This window comes from Amblyomma americanum, chromosome 1 (assembly GCF_052857255.1).
Source record: "Amblyomma americanum isolate KBUSLIRL-KWMA chromosome 1, ASM5285725v1, whole genome shotgun sequence".
Lineage (NCBI taxonomy): Eukaryota > Metazoa > Arthropoda > Arachnida > Ixodida > Ixodidae > Amblyomma > Amblyomma americanum.
The window spans coordinates 350,626,142-350,648,081 of record NC_135497.1 but is presented as its reverse complement, the minus strand read 5'-3'; the positions used below and the strand labels follow the sequence as shown (position 1 = coordinate 350,648,081).

At 44.4% G+C, this 21,940-nt stretch overlaps 1 long non-coding RNA gene across 2 annotated transcripts; it reads right to left on the bottom strand.

Moving 5' to 3' along the window:
• Positions 1-1,089: 1,089 nt before the first annotated feature.
• On the bottom strand, positions 1,090-9,279 carry LOC144100359 (uncharacterized). 2 transcript variants are annotated; one of them, XR_013307630.1, is made up of 4 exons: positions 9,207-9,279; positions 7,740-7,815; positions 5,551-5,680; positions 1,090-1,119 (listed from the first exon to the last, which is right to left on the bottom strand). It is a non-coding gene; the product is annotated as an uncharacterized LOC144100359 (long non-coding RNA). The 2 variants fall into 2 exon arrangements; XR_013307629.1 differs by lacking the exon at positions 9,207-9,279 and adding an exon at positions 8,350-8,426.
• Positions 9,280-21,940: the final 12,661 nt, after the last annotated feature.

Sequence of the window (21,940 nt, the reverse complement as noted above, 5' to 3'; positions counted from 1 at the left end):
TTTCAGATATGAAGGCGCTTCTGGGGCACAATAATACCTGCGTTGGCGACAATAATATGTCAATAATGTTATCTAGTTAGCCGCTTGACTAATTTCTGATAATTAGCTTTTTAACTATAACAGTCAGGCTACTTGTTGCAATCCGAGACCTGTAGCCGGTCGTTAGTAATAGCCATATCAGTTTTTAGAATTTCGAAAACGCGATTACCCTCACCGCTGTGGCTCGACAAATTTTGGCTCCATCTGGTTAAATACATGCACTTTCGAAAAAAATGCAGGCAAAGTAATACCTCCTGTGCACGTAACTAGACGAAAAATCCTGGACGGAAAAACCCGTCCTTACGTGGTTCCACATGGTGAAATTCAAGAAACACGACGCCCCGCTTGCCCCGTCGTAGTGTGGCTTGATAAAATTATTCATGTGGCTAATAATCGGGTGTGCAAAATAGTTTGCAGGTGCGCTTCGCCATGGCTGAAGTCGCAGTAACAGCACTAAATTTCGCGAAGTTCGGGCCCCTAGTGCTCTCCTTGCAGCACCGACTGCAACAGAAAAGCACCTTATTAGGAGATTTTGCCTTGCCTTCCCCAGTCAAAACACACTACAGGATTCTAAGACAGAAAATTTCTGTAGTCTGTAGTCTTGTCGTATTTTGGGCATGTCTTGTGTAGTCTGTCTTGTCTTCTGTAGTCTGTCTTGTCTTTTGTAGTCGGTCCTGTCTTCTGTAGTCTGTCTTGTCTTTTATAGTCTGTCTTGTGTAGTCTTCTTGTCTTCTGTAGTTTGCTTTGTCTTCTGTAGTGTGTCTGGTGTAGTGCTCGTACACTGTGTAACAGTCGTTACTCTGTCACCTGTCAATTAACACAGGATTTGTGTTCTGGAGTAGGCAATGCACAAAAATGCACAGCTTGTTAATGGTCGTCTGTCAATTAACACAAGCTTTGTGCATTCCAGAGTAATTCGTGCACAAAACCACTAGAATTGAAAAGAAAATGACCAATTTTTATTTACTGTTTCGTGCTTTTTTTTTTTCGAGCTTGCTGATGCATGCTGTCCAGCATTGTCCTGGCCGCAGGTTCCTAGATACATCACCCATGAGCCAAGAAAAGTGGTCTTTGTCTTGGCTGAAAAAAAGAAAAACAGAGATCACCGCTGCTACCTGCACAAAAAAAAATGTGAAAGCGTTGACACCTCCTCGACACTGGTCGCCTTTCAAATTTGGCGCCATGGTTGTTTTCTCGTTGACTTGATTGGTTATCAATTAACTCTTCTTTTACCCTCATTTCATCCCAGCAACGATTTCGAGTTTTCAAATTTTCCTCCATGCATCGTTCCTGCCCACTCACTGAATACCCACTCAGTCTAATTGCCTTCTCATTCATTGCCTTTTGATTCTCGATAATTACCTAATTGCCTCTAATTTATCATTATTTTTGCTATCTCCTGGTTACGTATAGGTCACTTATCACTGGTCACGTGATTGCTCATTTCGAGTTTTCAAACTTGGCGCCAAGCTTTGGCTTTGTCCATACTTCCAGTTTTTCAAACTTGGCGCTACGTTGTAGCTCTACCTACTTTCAGCGTTTTCAAATTTCGCGGCACTTTTTCTCTGGCCCAGCCACTTTTTGGACATTTTTGGCTGTGAATAATTATCCGATTACGAAATTTTCTTTTCGCGCAGCATCCGCACATCATCCTCTTCCAATTACACAACCAATCGTATGACGCTATCTCTTCTGAGTTGCCCACAACTGCTGCGGACACGATCCCCGGCAACATAGCCTAGTAAAGTTCTCACTTTATTCAAAATGTTGTAATACTGAACAAGGCTTACGACTGGCCGAGTTAGTACTGACTCACCTTAAAACCAGCCAGAAGACAGAACACACAAGACATGAGCTCAAGAGGCTGGACTAACAAAAATTTCATTGAAGATTTTGATTATTTGATTTGATTTGTAAGGGTTTAACGTCCCAAAGCAACTCAGGCTATGAGGGACGCCGTAGTGGAGGGCTCCAGAAATTTTGACCGCCTGGGGTTCTTTAGCGAGCACTGACAACGCACAGTGCACGAGCCTCTAAAATTTTGCCTCCATTGAAATTCGACTGGCGTGGCCAGGATCGAACCTGCGTCTTTTGGGACAGCAGCCGAGCGCCATAACCACTGAGCCACCACGGCAGCATCATTGAAGGAAAGCCACAAAAGACCCGCGAAGAGATACGGGCACACAATAACCCAAAGCAGTGAAAGGGCGAAGTGCAATCAAAGGTCGCTGGCATACTAATGAATCATCTAAAAAGCAAATTCCTTACGGTGAAGGTTTTCCGATGGCTTAGCCACACGTGTCCTTAGCCTTACCGATGTAGTAAGCCTCAACTATCTACCGGCAGATTTATCCCTTCCGTAAACCACTGACGTGTTGTGGAAATTAGGCGTGCAAAGAGACAGGTCATCCTCAGATTTGCATTCACAAGATTTAGCGTGCAATGCCAGATTAGAATTTGCCTTCCCCCTATAGAGTGAAAGTGCTCAGTCAGGTGCAAATTCAGATATCTGCCTGTCTGCCCATATTAGTTGCAGCCATAAGGCAGTGGAACGCAATAAACTCCATTACTTTTGCAAGTGGTGAACCTTTTTTTGTGACACTGTCCATTGTGGACAAGTACCCAGTTTTATCTAGCCTTTTTTTTAATGGCGGCGCAAATGCCTCCTGTCTTGCACTTCGCTGTTAAGGCAACATCAGCATTACGCTTTCCCGCGAATTTCTTGACACTGTGAAATACTGTGGAGTTAAGGTATATCAGCATCATCCGAGTATGTGTTCCTTACCCTCGAGCGGGTGAAAAGATATTATGACAGGTTGTTGAGATGGGCAAGTGGGAACCCAGCTGCTTGGAAACCTGCTACAAGAATGCGTCCTCAGTAGTGATGGCATGACTTATGTAAAGCTGATGTCATGCACACGACTGCACACCCATCAAGTGTTTCCATCTTTACTGACCTTAACCAGCGACAAATACACCTCTTCATCATCCTTCCCCAGCAACGAGTGGTCCAACTCGTAGCTAAAAAGAGCCTTCCCCGATCTTTAGCTGTAGCCCTGACAAACATGGTCGTCCACAAAGCGCAGGTCTGCATCAAGAAACTGCTAACGGTTCTGCTTAGACAATTCTGATGTAAAAGACAGGCCTTGGCTGCATGCCTTAAAGACTCCTAAAACATCTTGTGCCAACTTATCTGAGCCTTCAATGTTCAGAAAAATTAGGTAGTCATGAACATAACGAAATGCTACTATGCCAAGGTCTTCCAAACAGGGCTCTAATGCCTTATCGACTTTAGACAAAAAAATGTTGCTGAGCAAAGGTACGACCTGAGTGTAAATACTGCCCTGCTAACTGACAAATGCAGATTTGCAGTAAAAGGACAATGGCCCCATGAAGCCAGCAACCGAAATCACGCAATCATCTGTGAAACCATGTTCATTGTTCACCCTGATGCAGTTTGCACATGCCTCAGAGGTCTATCATGTGACAATGAATAGTACAGGCCCTACATGTCAATGCTCACTGCAGAGCACCTGCCCAGGTTGCTGTCCACAAGAAACTAGAACTCCACAGAACTCCACTTTTGTGAGTTGGCAAGGCGGTATTTACATCAGAAATCAGGCATATGCAGAGGGTCCCAGGTCGCACCGTTCCTCTGCGACATTCTTCTGTCCAGAGTCGATACCGCATCAAAGCCGTTTGGAAGACCTCGGCATAGTAGCATTTCGTTATGTTGATTGCTACCCAATTTTTTTGCACAAGGAGGGCTCATATAAGTTGGCACAAGACGTTTTAGAAATCTTCAGGCAGGCGGTCAAAGCCCATCTTTTACGTCTGAATTTCACTAAGCATAACCGTTTGTAGCTTCTTGACTTAGACCAGCGCTTTGCAGACGACCACTTATGTTGGTGCCACAACCCAAGATCGGGAAGCCTCCTAGCTATGAGTAGAACCACTCGAGGCTGGTGAAGGACAGGCTGGCAATCGCATGCATCAGGACCGCTTTATGGAAGTCATGCCATCACTGTGTTTACAATGCATTCTCGGAGCAGGTTTCTGAGCCAATGGCACCTGGGTTCCCACTTGCCCATCTAGCGCATCTGTCAGAGCGTGTTTTTACTCTTTCGAGGGAACGGAACACCATTCTCATGATGCTGACGTAGTTGAGCAGCACAAAAAGGCGGGCTCTATACCTTACCTCCTCGCCATTTCGCACCGTCCGAAGAAAGTTGCACCAAAGTATGATGTTGCTGTTGTCTTGACAGCTAAAAGTGAGGTAGGAGCCCTTTGCTACTCCGTTCAAACTAGGCTTGATACAACTACGGGTAATCGTCCGCTATGCACAGTAGCAGATAAAAAATGTCCACTACTTGCTAAAGTAAACGGGTTTTTGCGTTCCACTGCCTCGTAGCTGAAACTACTATGGGCAGACAAGCAGATATCTGAATGTGCGCCTGGCTGAGAGCACTTTCACTGTATAGAGAGGAGGCGAATTTTCACCTGACACTGCACGTTCAATCTCGTGAATGCAATCGGAGGACAACCTTTCTATTTGCACGCCTGATTTCCGCGGCACATCAGTGGTTTAGGGAAGTGATAAATCTGTCCTGATATAGTTGAGGCTTACATCGGTGAAGGCTAAAAACGTGCCTGGCTAAACCGTCAGTGTACCTTCACTATAAGGAATTAGTTTTTTAGATGGTTTACTAGTATGTCAGTGCCTTTAGATTGTTTTTTGCCCTCTCACTGCTTTGAGGTTTTGCGCGCGTGAATCTCTTTGCAGGTCTTCTTTTGCCGCTTTTCTTTAATAAAATTCCAGTTGTTAGACCAGCCTCGTCTTGTGCTCATCTCTTCTCCTGTGTTGTGTCTTCCGGCAGGTTTTAAGATGTAATACTGAATGCTGGAAGACAGCCATTTTAGAGTCAAGCGCACTTATAATGGCCCCAGATATAAAGAATGTTCATTTATTACAAAAAATAGTGCTTTCTTCAATAATTTATGCATGAAGTATATGACACTGCATCAAAATAAAAAAAGGACTAACCCTCATGGCCAAACTGCAGTTACAGAAAACAAGGGGACACCATAAACCTGCCTCACATGCAAAAGCTTGCACTTCAGGCCAATGCAGAAATCAGATCAGATTGCTTCCCAAACTGCATAACACTGCCACGCAAAGAATGTGACAGGCAATAAAGGAGCAACAAAAAAGCGAACTGTAGGTAGCAGCCAATCTCATGCAGACAAGCTACAAGGTCAGGCCAACATCGACGTGGAAGGAGAAATTTGAAAAAAAAAGCCACAACAAGCACATAATTTTTAAGGTTTTCACAGCACACTGAGCCCTTCAAATGGCAAATACTTTCCTGAAAAACATAACAGAAGCTGCAATTTTTTTTCGGAAATCAATTTTTTTCATGTACTTCATTGTTCTTGAAGCATGGGCAGGTGTAGAGTAGTCAGTTTAGTGCTTGCATCCCTAAGCAATGCCATGCCAAAAACTGTACTTACAGAAAAAGCTTGCCTTACTGAGTGAATACCACTGGCCATCCGCTAATTTCCCAGCCTGCTCCAGGTCCCTGGCACAAATCACACGCAACTTGGTGGCTTGCACAACTTCCGTGCAACTCTTGGTCTTTAGCTGGAAAAAAATTGAGGAATCAGCGAGATATCAAATTTTACATGCATTTCTTTGTTTCAATGACCGATTAAGAAAAAAACAGCAGTTTCTGTGAGCGCAACTGTTTTTTCACACTATCTTTCTACAGTAAACCACGTTTATCGCGACCTAATTCACACTGACTCTCTGCACGGTCCCAGCACTACTGTGTATAGCTCTATGGTTTCAAATGCTTGATAGCTCTGAGCCCTTGGGCTTGCACTCGTTAATGCAGAAAACCTCGTAAAAGGCAACCAGAGCTTCGAGCTTTATGCCATAGGTATTCAGAAGCTCAGTGGTCTGTGGGAGAACTTTTGGCTGGGTGACACAGTAACAAATGCTGCTCCAGTTACTTTCACTCCATTGCAAAAAACTTGCACAGCAGAGACCTGCCCTCCATTTTGCATTGCAGAAACAATCACTGAAATTCAAAGCACGCATACTAAATGCACACCTGCCTTCCAACACAGCTTCATAATAATGGGAATAATTATTGGAATGAAATACCAGTCAGTACATGTAGTTTTCAATTTATCCAAAAATTATAAGCAACCGACAAAAAATAAACATTAAAAGGAAAATAACCAGAATTGTTTAAAAAATCTGTCAGAAGAATTATGTGACATCCATTACACTCCAGCAGTTCTTCGGATTGTGCACCTTCAAACCACACTTTCTTACAGGCACTTTTGCACAGAAATTGGGTTGAACCTCATCTTTAAGAATCTTTTTTGGTGCAACAGTAGAGAGAAACCAGGTTTTACCCAAAAACGAAGGGTCCTACACATTTGCATCACAAGCCCAGATGGTGCACTTGAGTTGCCTCTTATGCTTATGCAAGAAACAGGAACAGAGATATCTTGACTAAATCTAAAAAAGAGGAAGTGCAATGCAAGTGTAATGCAGAGAATTACTAAAACACTGGGAGGATTCCAAGAGTAGGTGAATGCATGAATGGGTGGCAATCAGATGGCTAAATGAGATTAGGAAATTTGAGGAAAAAGGGTGGTAGCATGTGGCACAGGATACAGTTACCTAAAATGAACTGGAGAGTCATTGTTCTGCACTAATTTTAACAGCACATTCACACGACAGACAAAATCACTAACTCCAGGAGCGGACTGCGCATCATGAGACTCAATGTCAATCACCATTGCAAATGGCACCATCACCGCGGACTGCACATGAGGAAAAGTAGACGTATTTTTGCTCTCAACTTTGAGCAGCAGTCAGCTGCGCTTTTAAGAGCAAAGCTCTGAAATATGGCAACATTGGCACTTTGTTTTACTGATATGAGGGTGCTCATGAGCGTGCAAGTCCCATGTTTGTTTTGCACCAAATGCGTTAATTGCGAGGTATGTTTAACTAAAGAGGGGCATCTAACATGGGCATCAGCCCTCCGCTAGGGCAAGCTCTTCATTACTTCCCTTCTATATCCCTCCCTTATATCACGGTTCAAGTGTCCACCAAAATGTGAGACAGTTACTGTTGCATTTCCTTGAATTTTCCTTCAACTAATTTTAAATTTTTCAAGGATGCAGCTTTAAGAAGGTAGAGGTACAAACTGTGCAATATAACCATATGCTATGGCAATAAACCAGCAATAAATCTGTGCTGACAGCAGCTTGCCCAGTGCATTGCAAGGATGCTATGCCATACAAGGATTGGTGTCATCGTGCAATGTTACATTACTGACTGACAAATTGTTCTCTGTATCATAAATACTGGTAAACCATCATTGTTGAGCACAATGTTTTTAAAGAGATAAATGAACATATAGGTCCTTTTCGAGGACACATATGCATACCAGGCAACAGGTGTGCAATGTCAACGCACGTATATGTTAACAGCAGCTGCGTCAAGAGCTACATCAGTGACTATACTTTGTACAAGTCTACAGGTCCGGTATTTATAAGCGGAGGTACTGCTGTGAAGTGCATGTATAGTTTGCATGCATTTCTACACCTAGCTGCAAGCCTATGTTGAAAATATGTTTCTAAATAGGCAGCTAAGATATGCATCACTCAAAAAGAATAACTACCATGAACGGATCAGGAAGGATGACACAGCCGAAGGCAGGAAGCACGCATGGCCCAAAAGATGCTGGCCGCTGGCAACTGCAAATAAATACATCCAGAGCAACAGCTGTCAGTGGCTGTAGCCATGTCATGAATGACAAGAGAGGAAATCGTCTACTGCTTTAAAAACTATAATTAGATGTAATATAAGTAAATAAAAAACCAATGAGCTAGCCCATGACAAACGAAATGAACAGGTTTTATGTAATGCACCCATATACATTCTTTGAGAAGAGTCACAATGACTGTTATGACCACACTGAAAGATGAGCTCGCTGAAATACCGCACACCAATATGAATATAAGATGTGCAGGTTTTCATTAATTCCTAACATGGTGCCTTGCACCAATGTCTAGGTATTAAATTGAAAGTTGCAACCAGTTTGCCCTGGTTAATTGAGAAGATAGAATGGAAAAAAGCATGCCTTCAATAGCAAGAAGCTTGATATCTCACAGCACAGCTTAGCATCATAGAAAAATTGCTAGCGCATTTAAGAAATCTGCATACAATTAAAAGCTGCACAAATTTGTCGACTGACAATGCAAGTAAGGGCAAGAGAAACAAAAAAATACCAAAGAACACTCGTGAGTGCGGCGAAGGGAGGTCTGTGGGTCGGATCCCGTGCCTGGGAAGAGTTCCGAGCTCGGAGAATCGCCGGCACCACAGCTGATGGCACGCAACCAAGAATAAATAACAAAGTGAAAATAAGTAACAAAAAAACCATCGACAATGGCGAAAGACTTGAATGCGGGCCGCAAAAGCGAGGGATATAGCAAAAAGGTAGAAATCCTAAATAAGTGTGCAGTTGCATCTCCGACAGTTCGCAGTGCTCAGAAGGAGAGCAAGCATCAGCGCTTGCAGCTGAGGAGACGCAAGATTGATTAACTTTGACATAACACTGCCTAAAATCCTGTTCCATTGGGGAAGCACAGATAAGTTTACTAATGACAAGGCGAGGAATATGCACCAGCCTTTCACATGCGATCACTTTCTCAGAATAATTTAGTATAACGAATATTAAGGCACAAGCAATAATCCGATAAGTACCAACCCTGAGCAAAATAGTGCGGTGTCTGATCGCAGCTGGCCTAACGCGAGCGCTCCGCCACGCGGCACTTCTCGCTCATCGTCTTCTACGCAATGCAAATCCATGCTTTTGCACAGAGTGTCGAAGCCCTAGCAAGCGAAAGAGTAACTCTGTTGTGATATCTGGTGCCATTTTTATTTACCACGGCACGCGAATACTGAACGCACATAAAGAAAATGAGAACACACTTGTCATGCAGAATATAGGCCCTGCTTTTTTGGCGCCGCATTATAGCTGCGGCAACCGCATGCCGACAGCCTCCACTCACATCCCTATATAGCCGCATACAAATAGCGCGTGTGAATACAGATCATTAGCAAAGAAACGCAGAGCGGGACTCACCGGTCATGCGATTCATCCAGGCTTAGTAACACCGCGCAGGAGTCTTCGTTCGCTTTTACAGATGACAAGACGTCGCAACGTGTTTCTAGTGAACTAGTTTCGCAGGCAAGCACCACATGATGCTTCTTTCACAGCAGTGCCTTCTGCATCATTGTAGAGAAGAAAACATGCCACCAAATTTAGGTGCCTGTACATCTTTAAATTATCATTGGGGTTCTTCAAATTGCCGCGCTCAGAGAGCCTGTTCGCTGCCAGAAAATTCACTACTGCAAGCAAGGTGCATTATTCTCACATGAACTGGTCGCCGATAGAACCAGCCCGCTGGCAATCATGGCGCCAAGGCCGTCCGTGGATCACGGAAGGTGAGTGCCCTCTGCTGCTTCGCGTGCTGCTCCGTCTCATTGCTCGCATGCGTACGGTAGAAATCTGATCCTTGGGAGCGAAAGAAAGGACATTAGTTATTGAAGGCAGCCGCACACTCTTGCGCTCAGACGCATACATCGGCGGCGACAACACAAGTATATGTCCTTCAGTGCGTTGTGTGCTGTCGTGAAGTCTGCATGTCAGCTTTGAGATATCCTCAAAAGCATATGTGACGGGCAGTCTCACTCTAAAGACTTGCATTTGACATCACATTGGAGGGTTAATTGAACAGGCCTAATTTTAGAGACATGGGAGAGGCTTTTGCTCTGCAGTGGGCGCCGTGAGGCTGATGATTATGAGGAAGAGGAGAAGGAAAAAAATGCGCATGCACTGCTCAAAAAACATGCTGTAGATTAAGATTGTTGCATATTTTTAGACTACACACTAATTACTTGGGCGGCAATGATCGACTCTGCCTATACTGACTCTCCAATGGTAGTTGGAATTTCTGTTTGTGATCTAATTCCTTTGGGCTGTAAGCAGAAAACAATCAGGATATATTCCGCTCAACTGTAGTCTGCCGCCCTCCAGCTGATAATATTGCTGCCAGCAAGTAATGCACGCATAATTTTGACAAGCGTTCGTATCAGCTAGTTTAACCTTTTTTTGAAGTGCGTGTACTGTACAAATTGCGCTGCACGTTGTGTCTATATGCTATCGCTTTACCGCAGACCTAGCACTCGAATGAAAGGCATTACAATCTGGCCTTGCATGTCGGCATCGAACTGTGTGTGCAGGCATGATGATCCACACTGGGAATTTTTTTCTTTTTAATGAGTCAAATGCATGGTGGAGTATGCATACGTTATTTCTCAGGTATTTTAAGCACTTGTGGCAGAAATCCCAAACACCAAGCTTTATGGCAACAACCAAATCGGCACACACAAGGTTAAGCTTCATCTTAAACTGTCAAATGAAAATGACCTCCGTAGAGAAAGAAAATTTTGTACAAAAAAATTTGGCAGAGTACACATGCACGCCAGCCGGCAGCCACTACTTGAAGGGCCCCGACCAGCCTCTGGCTGAAAATGTCCTCAGTCAAGGTTGTTGTGAGGCACCGTCCCCGGAACACACAACCGCAAACAATTCTTTAATAAAAGACTCATTATATTGGAGTTACATATAAGCAAACAAGCTACTCTTCCATGCTCCTCTTCTTCCATTCCCTCTCAGAGGCTTTTCTCCCTTCCGCTTGGTTTACTAGCTTTACTCCTCCATCTCTACTTGCTCTGTGGGCTGCCCTTCCGTTTGCAAGAGTAGACAGCACCTATTCTGTTTGGAAGTCAAGTGGGGAGCTTTCGCTGGCATCCGCGTTGGGCCTGTTATGAACGGAATGCACGCCAGCCGAAGAGGATTAAGGTGCAGATCCCATCGAAAGGGATGACCACGGTGGCGCAGCAACAGCAGTGGCAATTTTTACAGCTTCAGGTAGCCGATGACTGCACACAAAAAAAGGATGACTGGCTAGGAAGAAGCCTGTGGGATTGTTCCCACGCTCGGCTCGATGCAAATGACCTTCCCCCTTTGACTGGTTCCCTGCAAGAAGCGACCGACGATGGACAGATGACGGGAAGAGGGGAAAGGTGCCTTCCAGTAATTAATCGTGCCTGACAAGAGCTGCCCCGACCGGAGAGAGCCCACCGCAGTTGTAGCCCACAGCGCGGCACCGGTGTTTTCAATAGACACGTGCCGCTTGCAATACAGTTGCACAGCGGTGCAATAGAGCAGCGAACCTGTGAATCTTCCTCACCCATTCCCACGAGTTCGTCCGCTTGCTAAGTGCTGTGTGCAAATTTTCTCATCGTGATGACATGTGCCACGTTTCGCATTGGCCCCCGCCTGGTGAAGGGGCGGAACCTTAGGGTATTTAACAAGCGTCCTGAGTGAGAACGAACGCTCTTGGCGATGGCGACAACGCTCATTCAGGTGGCTCAACGCTGTTAACTTTTAATTTATCACCGTTTGCTCTTTTCTAAATTATGTAAATAACATTCTTCATAGTGCCAGTAAACCCACTTTTTTGTGTTTTTCCCAAATGCCAAGAGCTTCCATCGTTCCTCATCCCTTCTGCGACCCAACCACGCTACCCTGCATCGTAACAAGTGGTGGCAGCGGTTTGATGCTGCTACCCGACCCATGACAGGCCCCATTGGCTATTGTCTGACCTCAGTGAATATCAGAGGCAAGGACCCGAAAACCCTCCAGCATTTCTTGGAAAGAAAACCTACACAGCATGTGTGCATGTCTTCCGCGTGTTTGTCTTTTCTGTGGTTTTGGTTGCATGACTGTCAACTGCGCTGAGAGAAACAGTAAAAGCGCAGTAAGTGCGAGATGAATGAACACGAAGCAGTGTATAGGGTCCTTCAGAATATGCGCGAACATGGCTCAGCGTGGCCGCGCTCCGCGGAGCGCATCTGGCGCGGCACGCATCGAAACTAAGCGGCGCACGCGCACAGGGGCCCGGAGGCGGTGATTCGTGTCGTCTCCTACAGTGAAGAAGCGCACAGGCACTGTGATTGCATTGCAGTGAAGCGCACCAGACTGTGCGCCGATAGCGTCCGAGCCCACCGATACGGTGTTTCGGGAAAGTGCACTTCTCCCATTGCAGCATGTTGTCTTTGCTTCAGCTTGCAACTGAGTGGCAGGTTTTCTCCGTGCCACGATGCCGGTTAAATATATGTATTGCTGGAAATTTATAAGCCCTGCTATAGTTCAGGTATCATCATCATTATCATCATCAGCCTTACTACACCCACTGCAGGGCAAAGGCCTCTCCCATGTCTCTCCAATTAACCCTATCCTTTGCCAGCTGCGTCCACCCGTTGCCTGCAAACTTCTTAATCTCATCCGCCCTCCTAACCTTCTGCCGCCCCCTGCTACGCTTACTTTCTCTTGGAATCCACTCCGTTACCCTTAAGGAGCAGCGGTTATCTTGCCTTCGCAATACATGCCCTGCCCAAGCCCATTTCTTTCTCTTGATTTCGACTAGGATGTCATTAACCCGTGTTTGTTCCCTCACCCACTCTGCCCGCTTCCGGTCTCTTAACGTTACACCTATCATTTTTCTTTCCATGACTCGCTGCGTTGTCCTTAACTTAAGCTGAACTCTTTTCGTTAGCCTCCACGTTTCTGCACTGTAGGTGATTACCGGTAATATTAAGCTGTTGTAAACTTTCCTCTTGAGGAAAATTGGTAAACTGCCACTAATGATATGCGAGAATTTGCCATATGCGCTCCACCCCATTCTTATACTTCTAGTTATCTCCCTCTCATGATCCGGATCAGCTGTCACTACCTGCCCTAAGTAGACGTATTCCTTCACAACTTCTAGGCTCTCGTTGCCAATTGTGAACTGTTGTTCCCTTGCTAGGCTGTTGAGCATTCCCTTGGTTTTCTGCATGTTAATTTTTAGACCCATCGTTCTGCTCTGTCTGTCTAAATCATTGATCATGATTTGCAGTTCACCTCATGAGTGACTGAGCAAGGCAATGTCATCAGCGAATCGTAGATTATTTAGGTATTCTCCATTTATTCTTATTTCCAACTGTTCCCAATTCAGGCCTCGGAATAGCTTCTGTAAACATGCGCTGAACAGCATTGGCGAGATCGTGTCTCCTTGCCTGACGCCCTACCTTATTGGAATTTTATTGCTGACTTTACGGAGGACTACAGTACCTGTGCAGTTGCTATATATATCTTCCAGTATTTTGACATAAGGCTCTTCTACCCCCTGATTATACAGTGCCTGTATGACTGCTGAGGTTTCCACTGAGTCGAATGCTTTCTCGTAATCCATGAAAGCTATATATAGAGGTTGGTTATATTCTGCGCATTTCTCTATCACCTGATTGATAGTGTGAATATGATCTATTGTGGAATATCCTTTACGAAAGCCTGCCTGATCATTTGGTTGATTAAAGTCTAACGTTGCCCTGACTCTATTAGCGATTACCTTAGTAAATACTTTGTAGGCAAAGGATTGTAAGCTGATAGGCCAGTAATTTTTCAAGTTCTTGGCGTCTCATTTCTGATAAATTAAGATAATGCTTGCATTCTTTCAAGATTCTGGTACAGTCGAGGTCAGAAGGCATTGCGTATACAGGGTGGCTAGTTTTTCTAGCACGATTTCCCCTCCATCCTTCAACAGATCTGCTGTTACCTGATCTTCCCCAGCTGCTTTTCCCCTTTTCATTGCTTCTAAGGCTTTCTTTACTTCATCTTTCGTTACTGGCGGGATGACGCATTGCTGTGCAGTGCTGTCTTTCTCATTAACGCTCTGTTTACATTGGCTATTCTACAGGTCTGTGTAGAACTCTTCGGCTACGTTAACTATCTTATCCATATTGCTAATGACATTGACCTGCTTGCCTCTTAATGCATACATCTGGTTTTTACCTATGCCTAGTTTCATCTTCACTGCTTTTAGGCTACCTCCGTTCTTTGGAGCATGCTCGATTCTCTCCATATTAAACTTCCTTATGTCGGCTACCTTGCGCTTATTTATTAACTTTGATATCTCTGTTAGTTCTATTCTGTCGGTAGGGTTAGACGCCCTCATGCTTTGGCGCTTTTTAATCAGATCTTTTGTCACCTTAGATAGCTTCCCGGTATCCTTTCGAACTGTCTTACCGCCTACTTCTACTGCGCACTCAGTAATTATTGATGTCAGATTATCGTGCATTGAATGAACATCAAGATCGTCTTCCTCAGTTAAAGCCGAATATCTGTTTTGCAGCGCTATCCTAAACTCCTGTGCTTTCCCTCTTACGGCTAACTCTTTAATGGTCTTCTTCACTAGCTTCTTCCGTTCCCTCTTCAAGTCTAAGCTAATTCTAGACCTTACCAATATGTGGTCGCTACAACGCACCTTTCCGAGGACGGCCACATCCTGAATGATGCCAGGTTTAGCGCATAGTATGAAGTCGATTTCATTTTTAGCTTCACCATTGGGGCTCTTCCAGGTCAGGTATGCAGCTTACCAAAGCGAATAGGGCTTCTTGGGACGCCAATACGGCCCCGAACGATGACGACCATGGGGAGGGTGGTAACTTGCACTTAAATTGCGCATTAAACAGCTGCTTCGCGTTTGACTTCCACTCAACCGGGGTCTCCGCTGCTGAGATCAATATCGAGTGCCCCGACAGTGCAGTCGAGCGGTCTGCACTGAGTCAGTGCGGCAAGGCTTCCTCGGAGATTTACCGCACTATGCAAATGACGTGGGTAGCGGAGAAATTCATTTTATATGCGTGCTGAGTGAGGCGGATGAGATACTTTGCAGCAGCTGCTAATCAATGTGCAGATCAATGAAATCAATGCCATTATTCTTGGCCACAGTTCTCTCATATTAAGCCTCGCACGAAAGTGTTCGCAGACTGCACCGCTCTACATCAAATTTTATTAAAGAACTGATAAACATCATCAACAGATGTAATGAGTTTCAAAGAAATTATAATATGTTTAACTCATCACGAAGTTTTTTTTATGTATGTCATTGATTCCAGCATTAAGCTGGATGTGCGAAAATGCATTTGGAAGCTCAAGCGACCACTCACATGACCCTATTCGTAGCGCGTTGTTAATAGCATGCCACGCTGGTCGCTTATTCTGGATCCGCTCTGATCTCCAATAATATAAAAGAGCGAAGCCAGCAGTCTACACAACTGAGGTTGCGGATCGGCACGTGGGTACCGCATTTCAATGAATGATGAAATGCAAGTATGCCTAAGGGCTGTGTAATGTGCGTGCACATTGAAGACCCTTCGTGAATAATAATTATCAGAGGCCCTATCCGCGGCTCACGTGGCCCGATTCGCTTTGATAAGCCGCATAACCGAAGAATATAAGGGCTTATAAATTTCCAGCAAATATATATTTAAAAAGCATCGTGGCACTGAGAAAACAGGCCACCGACTTGCAAGCCGAAGCTGAGACAATGGGCTGCAATGAGAGAAGTGCGCTTTCCCGCAACGCCGTATCGGTGGGCTCGCTACAAGGCTCTGTATTGCTGAAGACAGCCTGGCTGCTCCTAAAAACCATAAGTATTTTAGGCAACAACGCGAGGAGGCAACACAAAAAATAAAACGTTCACCTGACATCAATCACACAATATTTGAGAGAACCAAAAAAGAGCACGATGCTTCCATTTCACATGCGGTTCTCTAGTGTCGTACGCAAACCTTTCACAATGGTAGCATTTAAGGAATATGTCTATACTACAATTCAAATATCCGCTACTAGGCTCTCTGTTGCTGAAGGGAGCCTGGCTGCTTACCGCAACCATAAATATTTTAGACACAGAGAGAGAGACACCTCTCTGGCTCTGAAGTATGCTGCTATGTAATGTACATATTGCGACTGCTAAGCGTGCGAGTGGCGCTAGCAGAGGCATCCGCAGTAAAACTTCGCTCAGTTTATACATGTATCTGTGCAACCGTTGTTGCTGGCACAGACTTTTAAAAGTCCATCGCAGTGATTTCTCTCTTCTACATCCTCTGGATAAGCTCCGCTTTTTTTACGGGAACACAAGAAATGAGAGATAAAATAATGAAAGCGACAGCAAACACAGGACAAGCTACGAAAACGGATCTGTTAGTTTGTCGCGTTCATTGCTTTTCAAAATCCATATGATGCGAAAAATTAGAGATCTGAAAACAGCCAGTTTCTCTATGCCTTATGCAATTACTTGAATTCATGAAAAAAAAATCACGAAATATTCTTTCGATCAGAGTGACGCTTACGTCTAGACCTGCTACAACGTGACCACGCAGTTTTTCCCTTCATTGAGAAGCGTGCGCTGGGCTGCTGTGTGCACGGATCGCAAGCACAGAGTAAGTGGTATCGTAAGCGTTCTGCAAGTGCTCGCAACAGTAAAAAAGCACGTGCATCGACTTTATGTAAAACGCCACCAAGATTTGTTAAAAGCGTTAGGCTATACTGGACACGCAACACACGTTTGGCACTTCTGAAATCAGACCACGTAGCGAAGTAACTGCAAAACTCACCTCCAAGCTCCATTACTTGGGCGGAATAGAATGCCTTCTTATCTTTTCCGCCGCGCCAGTAGACGTCTTTTTTTTTTCAACAGCTCGCTAACGCCAGTCGGTGAGGCATCATGGAAAGCTGCAGCGCAAAGGAAACAAGTACGACATAGAGACGTGTACGATAGCTTTTGTGCCGTTGGTCGAAGTATTTCACGTACGCATAGCTCGGCGCAGCTGACGAGCTCATAGTGGAAGTGTCATATGTGGCTGCAAAACACACAATGTAAGAATGGTAACAACCACACCCACTGACCCAGTGCTGAGTGATGACGCAAACAACGTCTGACGCAAACAACCAAAGACTTCGATTGGCTTGGTGACCCGGACCGCACAGGGCGCTGCATACAATGATGATGATGACCTCTTCGTTACAAACCAGAATAATAAATACGTTTTATTCGTTCAGTTTGGTCTGTTTATTTCCGGCGGCAGAACTTGCGTCTCCGACCGTGATCTTTATCCCGCTCCATGTCGCAGCCTCCTAGTGCAGCGCATCCGGCCATCCAGTTGACTGCTGGTTGACCGCATGTAGTAGCAGACGACGCGGAGCTCTACACACCCTGATATACTTATATTTGAAAAGTTAAAAATACTAATTTAGAGGGGAAGTAGTTATGGGCACCGTGACAAGCCGTGCCACAGAGCGTTGGTCCAACACAAGCAGAACCAACTGCAGAACCAACTAGCCCGTCAAGTCGCTCTTGCACCTGTGACAGCCCATGGAATGTGTATAGGGTGACTTAGTGTAACTCTACGGGCTCTTTCGTATATGAGCTTTATAGTACCGCTGTAACTTAGATGTCTGAAGTGTTCTGCGATTTTTTATCGCCACTGCATTGCACAAAGTATGCGCTATGTGACAAACCACCTTCGGTTTCGGTTTCAAAGCTGCAAGCTTGTGGCGCGCGGTTGATGATTTCGCTTTGCAGATTTTACTTAGTGTTTTAACTAGATAGTTTTGTGTGCTTACAACAAATAGGACGCACCTATAAAGTCTGGTCCTAGCCGTCAGACGACGCTAGAACATTTTCAGTTTCGGTTTCAAAATATAAAGGCTCCTGTTGCGCGGCTCTTAATCATAAAGCGGGGCCATCCCCTTTTCTCTGCGCTCTAAACAGCAACTTCTGTGTTATTTACGATAAAATAAACACTTCTTTTAGAACGCCCCTAAATGCAGCAAGTGCTTGAAAAGTCTGTAATTGCTGCAAAAATTATTTTTGGCACGGTGCGAGGTATATATAATAAGTATTATATTGCCACTGACCTGAAATCAGCGACTTAGGACCAGCTGAGGGGGAAATTCAGATTGCTGAATAGGTAAACTGATGCACTGCGAAAATATATGTTAAGAAAACAGAAGAGTGGAAGGTAAGATGAGGAAGCGGCTCTCGAAAATAAACCTCTAGTGTGCGCTAGAACACGGAACTTGGTAGCACAACCACGCCCTCGATCGAGGTGCTTCGTTGAGTTCTCTGGCACACCGCTGTCGTGTCCGGGTCATAATGGCAGCGGGTGAAGGTTTGGGCTATGCTCGAGACATTTATTATAGGCAAGAACTCTGGAACTTTATTTTGGTGGGAGGGCAGGACTTAGAGCTTATTTTGCTTTTTATTTATTTAATGCTCATTTACATAATGAATTTTTTATTCAATAATCAAAGCTTGATGCAAAGTGCCCCGTTTCGGTGACGACACTCCAACTTTCAGGAAGAGAACGAAAAGGCTTAAAAAATTAACTGTTTAAGAGGCTGACTCACGTCCACTAAGAACTGAATTGCTCGGCGGCGGCGATAGGCTCAATTAAGCATGCTCTGCGGTCATCGAACTTAATGTCTTGCAGTTCTTGGTCGTCCTGAATTTAAAGTTGGCAAGGAACCATCTAGATAAAGCACCAAAAGCAGCAAGAATGTGGAAAAATGTGGAATCATTTGCACGTGGCCATGATCAATGGATATAAGTCTGGTCGCATCTCGCATTACAAAACAAAATGATAAACCCACGTGCCGGAGGTTGTGAGTGCGAAGAACCAAGCGGTGCAAAGATTTATTGCATTAGAAAATTAATTGAAATGAGGAGCTTAATTTATAGGTGGTAAGCTGTACACACGTGGATTGATTAATTCCATTAAAAACATCTGTGCATAGTTTGTTTAAATTCTGCTACTCATGATCATGTACACGGTCAGGTCGACTGTCGATCGAATTCTGTAGGAACATGACTCGTTTACGTTACTGCGGCTGCAACAGACATCGTGTTAAGCATACTTTTGCTATTGCAGTTCTGCAAGCCTGCTGTTTCCATCGCCCGTGAAGAAAGAAGCTGTGAATAAAGCAGGACCGTGAAGAAAGATCGCCGGCTCCTGAGCTCGTATCAGCATCCTGCGCATGCGCGGTGGGACTGAGGTGACCGGCAAGGGGGCGTCATCGGTGATCGGATCGTGCCCCATAAAGAGCGCGACTGCCCAGTTCGGCATCAGTTCGGCGGCGGCTGCAACAGACATCGTGTTAAGCATACTTTTGCTATTGCAGGTGAGGCTTTTGCTCCTTATTATGCAATTCAGAAAACTGTCTGTGCGCCGCTGCCGAACACAGCATTGAGTGTCGAAGTGCTTCATCTGCTTTGTGTACGTACATTGTCTGAATTTGGTGTTAATCTCTGTCACGCACTACACTGTTCGCCATGAGCAAAGACGTCAAAGAAATCAGTAAGGCGTTAGAAGATCTGAAGCGGGAACTGCGGGCTGATCTTAGAACATTGAAAGACAGCGTGAAAAACTGCAATGACACGTGTGATGGCGTAAATGAAATCAAGAATGAGTTAAAAGAGCTGCGAAAAGAAGTTCAGGTACTGACGAAGAAGAACGATGAGCTGACAGCAGAAAATAAGCGGCTGAATTACTTGCCATATTACTTGAGGAGAAGAAGAAGAAGAAGAAGAAGCGGCTGAGTGAAAGGATAGAAGAGTTGGAACAGTACCAGAGAGCTAATAACCTTGAGATCAAAGGAGTACCAGATGCCGGCGACCCATGCGACGCTGTCAAGAGAATTGGAGCCTTTCTAGATGAACCAATAGTTGACTCCGACATTGATGTATGCCACCGCGTCCCAACATTCAAGCAAACAGAAAAAAACATTGTTGTCCGTTTTGTACAGCGCACTAAACGCGACAAGGTTCTGCAGAAATTCCGCAAAAAGGGGCTAACCACTAAAGATCTTGACTTCGGCGGGGAAAGCTGTTCTGTGTACGTAAATGAGCACTTAACTGCCTCGAACAAAAAGCTCTTGGGTGCTGCGGTTGCCCGCAAGAAAGTGGTGGGATGGAAGTTCGTGTGGACCTCCCGTGGAAAAATTTATGCGCGCAGGGATGAAACTGCAGATGTCATTAGAATTGCCAGTGCATCTGATCTGGAAAAAATAGGAACCTAAGCGAATCCTACAGGAATGTTTCAAACGCTCACTGAACGCTTGCAATGGAGATGGCCGAGTGTTGCTATTATGACCCTGAAGCTTTCAACAAAGCATATAAAACAAGAGAACGAGAGCTTACAAGTATTCATTTCAATATGCGCAGCATAAGAAACAAAGCAGAGGATCTAGCTATATTCCTGCAGTCCCTGACCATTAAATTTAAAGTAATAGTTTTAACTGAAACCTGGTTAACAAAGGACGACATTCCGCCTTACTTGCCAGGTTATACGTGCGAAAGCGTATGCAGGGAGGAAAAAAGGGGAGGTGGAGTAGCTGTTTATATCGAGGAAAGTATGCGGTATGAAGTTCTAGATAACTTGACCAGGAGTGACCAAAACACAGAAAGCTTGTTTGTTAAAATATCTGATACGGCCATTGGAGCCATATACAGACCGCCATCTGGTATCATGTCCGATTTTTGTGACTATTTAGAAAGTGCACTGAGTTATATTGGGGTCATTACAAAGTCGTTTGTTATTCTCGGAGATGTGAATATTGATACAATATCGGACAGCACGAATGCAAACGAATTCCGCGACATTATGCACCTGTACGCTTGCACTAATGTTGTGACAATACCTACAAGGGTGACTATTGATACCGCAACGTCCCTGGATATCTGTGTTACCAACATGAGTTGTGAGGATATTTCTGCTGGAGTCATGATATGCGACCTCAGTGATCACCTTCCAGTATTCTGCTTGGGACCCCCTGTGACTGGTAAATATAAAAGTAGCAAAGAAAGTACCTGGTATCGCACAATTAATGACCAAAGCCTGCGACATTTTTGCAGCCTAATCGAGAAAGAAAGCTGGGACGACGTTTACAAGGAAACTAATGCTACAGTCGCCTACAAAACGTTCCTGAGTAGGCTGCTACAGTGCTACGATTTAGCTTTTCCCTTGCGCGAGCATAAAACAAAACGAAAAAGAATGCGGAAACCCTGGCTGACTGTTGACTTGTTTAAACGAATAAGAGAAAAAAACAAGAAGTTTCATGCTTTTCTTAAATGTCGTGATCTGCAGTTACTGAAAGAATTTAAATCCTACAGAAACAAATTGATCTCAGACCTGAAAAAAGCAAAGATCGAGTACTTTCAGGCTCAAATTCTTCGTGCTCGCAACGACTATAAAAGGTTATGGGAGATGGTTAACGACCTAATGAACAAAAGGCGCTCAAGCCATTGTGTAACAGATATCACAGTCGATGGCGAACGTCTGTCTGATGATCAGCTTGCTGAAGAAATGAATCTTAGGTTCATTAGCACAGGGAAATATACAGGCCAACTTGCTAGCATATCCTACTATACACATGCAAACAGTCCAATGAGCTCTATCTCGCTTTTTCCGTGCAATCCAACTGAAATTTGCAAAATAATCGGAAGCTTGAAAAGTGACGTAGCGCCTGGAGATGACGGTATAAAGGCTTTGCCAATTAAACATGTTGCAAATCATATTAGTCATGTGTTGTCCTATATAATCAACTTAATGCTTCTTACTGGGGAGTTTCCGGATGACCTGAAGATAGCTAAAGTAGTACCCGTGTATAAAGGCGGCGGTGCAACAAATATGAATAACTACCGGCCAATCTCTGTTCTAACTGTATTCTCAAAAATATTTGAGCGCGTCATTAATGATAGACTTAACAGCTTTTTTCAGAAACATAAAATAATAGCTGATGCACAGTATGGTTTTCAAGCAAATAAGTCTACGGAACAAGCTCTTATACATATAAAAGACAAAATTATTGAAAACATAGAGAAGAAACTCTTAACCCTTGGTCTATTTATAGATCTTCGGAAAGCG